Raw genomic sequence first — 6,894 nt, 5'->3', positions numbered from 1 at the left:
AAAAAAAAAGCCAGCAAGGTTCATCACAGCTTTGGCCACCAATCCCCAGATCAGAGTTCAACTCTAAAGTGCTGATGCAGTTCTGGAAGCAGCACATCCAAGTTACCACCATTGCTGTTTTACATCTTATAACTAACAAAAAAGTATCACAGGACAGACACACACTCAGTTTGTCTTCATGTCAGTAGCTCTTTACATCTCTCCCCATGATTCCCAGAAGATATCAGAGGAGCCATACCTTAAGGAGAAGCTAACAAAACTGCATTCAGCAACACTCACACAAGAGTCCACTTGTTCAGCTCTGTTCCACCGTAACCACACAACAAAAGCATGACTAAAATCCAAATTCCTGCCACCAAGCTTCTTGATCTGTTATCTGATAAAAATTCACCAGATGAAAAACAAACTCAGTGCTAGTTTAAACACTTCTACCTGAAAGCAATCCCATAATATCCAAGATCCCCTTAGCCAAATTTTGCCAGGCTCCTTATACCCTGAAGCATGCCTGGAGGGGCCCTCAGGCCCACCCCCAGCAAATAAGGCAGTCCTCACCTCCACATGGTACACTGGCTGCCCTAGAATATCTGTAGCAGAAGCTGCTGCAGGGGGTCTCAGCTGCCCAAAAAGTAGGAATTTAATCTCTAAAGCATCAGACTTCTGGCCCTCAAGATCTTCCATCACTGACCCTTCACTTCCCAGCTCACACACAGGCATTGCAAATCCCAAGACCAGCTGAACAACATTTGGCTTCCTATCACAAAAACTGCTTGCCCTTTTCCTCTTGGAATTAAGCTGAAGAGCCAAGACTAAATTTTAAACCCAAACTCCCAAGGCTTAAACTAGAGCTTTCTCCATAGCAGAAGAAAGGTATGTTTGCTGTACCACAGAGCCATGGAGCTTTGTTGTCTAAAAATCATTCAGAGCTTAGCAGCTCAAGGTCTCAGCTGCTGTCTAAATTAAAAAGGGCTCTGCCCTTTCAGCCTAAGAAATGCCTCGGTTTCTTCCTTGAATTCCTGTTTCTAATCAGACACCATTGTGCATGGTCAAGCAACAAAAACAGGGCTCATCTTCACTGATCCCAGCACAGTTAATGAATCCCCTGCTGTCCCAGAAGGTCTGTGGTGTATTCACACTATCACACCAGAATTCAAATACATTTGGCAGCTACTGCAGTTGTCTTCTGAAATTGCCTCAAAAAGCTTAGTAAGGGCACTGTAGCAACACCCAGGCTCTGAACATAGCTCAGCTGTGCAAGGTTGAGAGCAATATCCTGCAGAGATTTGCAGCCTGAACAAGGAGGCTGTTGGGTTTTGCCAAAACAAGGATCTGCACATTTCCAGCCAGCTCTCCTTGAAGTCAGGGGGGTGAGGCACAAGTGGACCCCACGGCCAGATTCTGGGCTCTCAGCCCTTGCTGGCAAGATTGCCTGAATTGGAAGTGTCTTTATGCTGTCACTTCTGTTATGTTGAAAGATGCTACTCATTGCATAAAGATCCATTGTTTAAACTTCTACATTCTCCAGTGTAGCCCTAAAATAATCCCAGAGTGGCTCCATTTTATCCTTTTGATAGTGCTCTGCAGCATGAGAAAGGGAAGCAAGGGGAAGAGGATATCTAAAGGATGTTATCCCAACAAAAGTAAAGGTTTTTTGTCCTAGAGGACACTGGGAAGGTAAAGCATAAAGCTTTCTTCACCCTCAGCTTTCATGCAATAGACTATGATGAAGAATCCACCTAGAATATAGACCCCAGTCTCTTCAACACATTATTCTGAACTAACCTTCCCAGGACTGATAAATGCTTCAGTGAGACAGATGGGCTGGGAGTCTGGTCCCCAGGAGGTCCCACAAGGCTCAGGCAGACACAATGATCAATGTGCGACAAATACACTCAATAATCAGTTAAAGCTGAGTTAAATCAGCTACTACAGTGTTTCTACCAAGTCATGCACAGCCTAGTCAGAGACTTCTGTAGCTCAGCAGGCAAAGTCCAAAACTGCCAGACATGAACAGATCTCCCACCACTCCTTCACTAGCACACCCCTAGATCAGAATGAAGGTCCACCCACAGATCTTGCTCTCACCCACCCAGCCTTGCTACATGGCTGTACACTTCAGAGACTCATTTCTGTGCAGCAGCAGGATGGGGCTTCTCTGGAGGGCAGCTCTCAGATTAACATGGCACATGCCATAGCGTTCAACACGCCTAGAACAGGAAAGCCTTCCTGGACCTCACAAGACTGATTCAGTACCTTGCTCAGGCAGTGCAAGATAGCTGTCTCTGGCAGATATGAGGACAGAAAGCCACATATAGACCCCTGGGAGAGCAAGGGGAAAGTCTTGCTTGGATTGCTCTGCCAGCCTTCCAGATGCTCCAGTTTCCCCTCATACCCCCATTTCCAGGGAAGCCCCCTAAACCAAGTACTCTGGCCTAGGTCTGGCTAGATAATGCAGAGCCATTTAGAAATATGAATTGAAAAAAAAAAAAAAGTATTATGAAGCAATCCTCTGCAGACTAACACCCACGGGATTAATTTCCTGCTGTCTGCTCTCTCACCTTGCTGCTCAGCCAGACTTCTCTGTTGAGGCAGGGGACACTCTGGTTCTTCAGCACAGCTCTCAGCCAGCAAGGAGAGCCAAGGTATTAGAGCAGGTAGATTCAAGCCCAGCTCCCCACTTGCCTCTCTAGTGTAAACACATTAGGAGCTGGCCTTAAACTGAATCTGAACTCAAGCACACTGTCTACAACAATCTCTCCAACAGAAAAAAGAAAGATATAGAAGGGACAAAAATGGTGAGAAAAGAAACCATGTAAAGAAAGTCAGAAATAAAGCTGCCTTTGTTCTGCTCTTAACATATCAAGTGAGATGCAAGATGTTAGCATAGAAAGATCCTGCTCATGAGGCCTTCAAACTTTCTCCTCCCTCTGCCTCTCTCCATGAGGCTGCTGCGTTCCTTGTCCACGTTACCTCCTCCCAGAAGGAGGTAAGTATTTGTCCAGAAAGTGAGACTGGGTGAGCTCCCCCACCAAGAGACCAACCATGAAGTCTGAAAGGATCAGAGAGGAGCCATTGTTTCAGCCAGAAGACTAATTGCCAAGAGGGATTCAAAAGTCTCTAGCTGGGGGAGAAGGGGAGAACACTGAACAAAGAGATCAGAGTCTCCTGAAGGACCCAGCCTGAGGCTCAAGGTGATTTCTGCCAGCAGGGTATTTTGTTGATAAGGACTGCAGAGATACTCAGTCTGCCAGGCATGAGCCTGCAAGGTGGTAAAGCATTCCCTGTTGGCCCTGTGATAATGCCCGTACTATCTAGTTATACAATGAGCCTTAGGTTGTTTTCCTAAACCAGGCAGTGGCTGGCAAAGCTAAAATAAGCTACTGTTGTCTCACGCTGCAGTAAAGCAGCCTCACACATAGTTTCTTTTCTCCCTACTGATATTTTTCTTCTTCCACTCAGCTGCACAGACGATACTCATGCCATCAATGCAAGAGCAGGGCACTCCCAGACCAACCAGGGAACAACTTAAAAGAGGTTCAAACTCCAAGTGCTTTGATCAGGAGAGTGGCTCCAGCAGAGCCAAAATAAATGTTTGCCAATAATCCTGTGCTCTCTGTTTGCTTGTGTGACTCCCATTTTATTAGCTTTCCTATGGTAAATTTTACAGCTGGGGTTAGCAGAGTGATAAAATGCACAGATTATTCTTCGTTGTTGCTGGTTTGCTTCTCCCCAATTTAACACAGCTTTACCTTGAAAAACCAAATACTTTGATCCAGGATGTTCTCTTGCCCCTTGCAAAACCTCACCTCCTTCTCCTACATGACAAACATCAGTTTAGAAAACAACAGGCTGCCCCAGGGCAGGAAGAGAGCGAGAGTCATAACCAGGTTTCCCTACTGAATGCTTGAGATGCTCTTTACCAGAACACCCAAAATCAAAGATCCACCTCAACCTTTGCACCAGTGATTTACCCTCTCTGCCCTGCCTCCCTCTAAGCAGTGCTCTGCCTGGGCTTCTACAGGTCCCCTCAGGTGCCAAAACACAAGTAACTATAGGATCAGGACCACAGAAAATTGTCATCCTATAATTTGATTTCTCACCCCATCATCACTGAAGCAGAAGCTCCAGTGTCTGTGCAACAGGTTTTAATTCAGCCCAAAACACAGTGCTCTAACTTTCTACTTTATTTCCATTCGGAAAGCCAAGAGAAGCCAACAGAACGGGCTTGGTTTGCCTTTATTTTTTCAGGTTCAAACTGCTCAGATTGGAAACTACACTAATCTGCATCACTTAGCTGGAGACACCTTTGTTGTATCTAGATAAAAATCAGCGCCGAACCAATTTATTAACTGTGGCACAACCAAAGCCGAAGAAGCTGTCAGTAGCTTTCTAGTCCCAATACGGAGTTCCTATTTCTTTGCAACAGGCTGAAAAATTACTACTTAGTCTTTACTGTTGACTTTTATGAATGGAAAATAGTTTTGCCCCAGAGCTTATATTTATTATTCATAGCTTGGTTTGTTCCCTAATAAACAGGGAAGTAGTATCAAGCTCAGAGTCTCCCTGGATATTAGGGGACTGCAGCTCCAGATCAGGAATACTCAATACTTTTCCATTCCTAATTCTTTCATCAACAACTCCAAGGGTAAACGCATAGCAAGAGATACAAGAGTCCAGAAATACATCAGTACTTTGTGGATGATGAGTACAAATAAACAGGCCTAGAACCACTACCACAATGAGCATTGGCACTGCAACTGCAGAAGGTGGCAAGCAAACAACACTGCAGAATTTTTTTCAACTCCAAGTCACTGCTGCTTGCTCACACAGTTCTCTCATACAGTAGTGTCCACAATAGCAAACTGCTCCCAGTGGACAGCAAAAAGAGCAATGTGGACACAAACCCCAAACACAGCCAAGGTGAGAAATGTAGGCTTTTGGATATCTCTGGGTTTAACTATACCAGAGTATTCTGTGGCAAAAAAAAAAAATAATCTTAGTGTCTACCTGTGATGGCAATTCAGGGAAATTTGTCTATGTTGGCTTCATTGAAATAGCAGTCTCTGTATAGACCTTCACACAACTGATATCACCATGAGGACTGAGAAGTATTCCCTCTGCAAATTTCCTGGTTTTTACTTTCCACTTAGGATGAAGCCAGAAACACAGGCAAGAGAGCTAACCAACAAATACTAGAGTTTGAAGACGATCTGCTCAGTGTCTGGAAAGGGTGGGGGCTAAAGGATGGATTAAACAGAAGAGACTTTCAGATCCACACTGGGGTCACACAGCAGAAGGGATTGATAAGAAAAAGACTCATCATGAGCCATTTGGAAAAAAGTCCAAAACTTAAATTGTACCTGGATGATGGGAGGGCTTCAGCAACAAAACTGGCTTAAGGAATTCTTGGTTGTGTCAACACACTGGACTTGTGCTGTAGCTTTATTTACTTATTTTAGGCTCAGCCAGTTCTCTGGCCTGGCTCATACCACAGATCCTTCAGTCCAGCTGAAGGGTTGAGGTTGCAGGATGCAGCATTCCTCACATTAAAAGCATTGTTGAGGTTTCTGCATTGCCCCACCACAGGCTGGAGTGATGCTCAGGAGGGACCTACCACACTACCAGATTTTTCCATCACAGTCATTTCAAGATGTTCTTGCCTCTCCTGCTTCCCCAGTAGTAACTACACCCACAGTAAACACCATAGGATGAGATTAAAGCAAGGAGGACAGGGAACAATTAAATACAGATATAAATCCAGAGAACTTGCCAAAGTGGTACAACAGAGAGAAGACTGGAAAGCTGGTCTGCTGTATTGCATAAGTGATTATATTTTGTACCAGCTAGAGAAAAAAAAACTAAACCCATGCTGTTACTGGAACCTCTGCAAAGACAAATTGTTTCCTTAGAGAGGGAAAAATGCTGCCTGTAAGGTCCTAAGCATCTCTAAGTGCTCTTGAGAGTACCTTGAAGCAGCTGATGTGCCTCAGGAAGCACATGCTGCTGCTGAAGGCCCATCCCAGCTGCACTGGGGATCATCACAAACACAGCACTCAGGGCAAAGCACCGAGGCCACTGGAACTGCACCCATGCTACCTCAGCTATGCATTCCCATCCCCTCCCTTGCACCCACACTGGGTTCACCCTGCTTTGCTGCACGCCTGTTCACAAAACCACACCAACAGAAAGCTGCTCTCCTCTGCCTTGTGCTTTCTGCTGGTTTATCTTCTTGAATTGGCTCTGCAAGGGTCATAGGAGTGGAGAAAACAAAGTGGGAGTTAAGAGCTGCCTAAACTGCTGCAGGACTGCCACCCACATGCAAGACAGTCCTGAATCCCACTCAGCTTCATGGAAACTCAAGTGCAGCGGTAAAAATAAGGCTGCAAACCCCACCCTGTAGGGTCTCAGCTTTGGAGGCTTCCCCATTCTGGTACCCTCCCTAGGGGACAGCCTTTTTGACAGCACCCCAAGCTCCAGCTCCTCAGTCCCAGGCAAGTTATCACTCTCCAGCTGACACTCCATCTTGAGGAGGAGCCCAGCCATGCTGCCCTTGCATCATCCTGCCTCAGAAGGCATTGCAGCAGCACCCAGTGCAGCCTCAGCAGGGCTGCCTCACTACATCCATGCTGCCTGTGCTAATTGGTGTTAACAGATCAGGGGTCTAGAGGATAGGGCAACAGATACACACACACCCCATGCAAGGGAATCCCAACCTTTTCCTAAGGAAAAAGCTTTACACCAGTGCTATAGGAAGGGGCGTTTCATTTCAAAAGACCTTTAACTGTCATCTTTAATGTTTTATGAAATTTAAATATCAGCATTTGGACAATTGATCTGACCTTACCAAAGAGGATCTGTCCCACCCCACTGTGAATCAAAATGTTCTGAGGCCTCCGC

The sequence above is a fragment of the Athene cunicularia genome, assembly GCF_003259725.1.
Source record: "Athene cunicularia isolate RWA chromosome 2 unlocalized genomic scaffold, athCun1 chr2_part1, whole genome shotgun sequence".
NCBI lineage: Eukaryota > Metazoa > Chordata > Aves > Strigiformes > Strigidae > Athene > Athene cunicularia.
Note: the sequence above shows the minus strand (reverse complement) of the source record.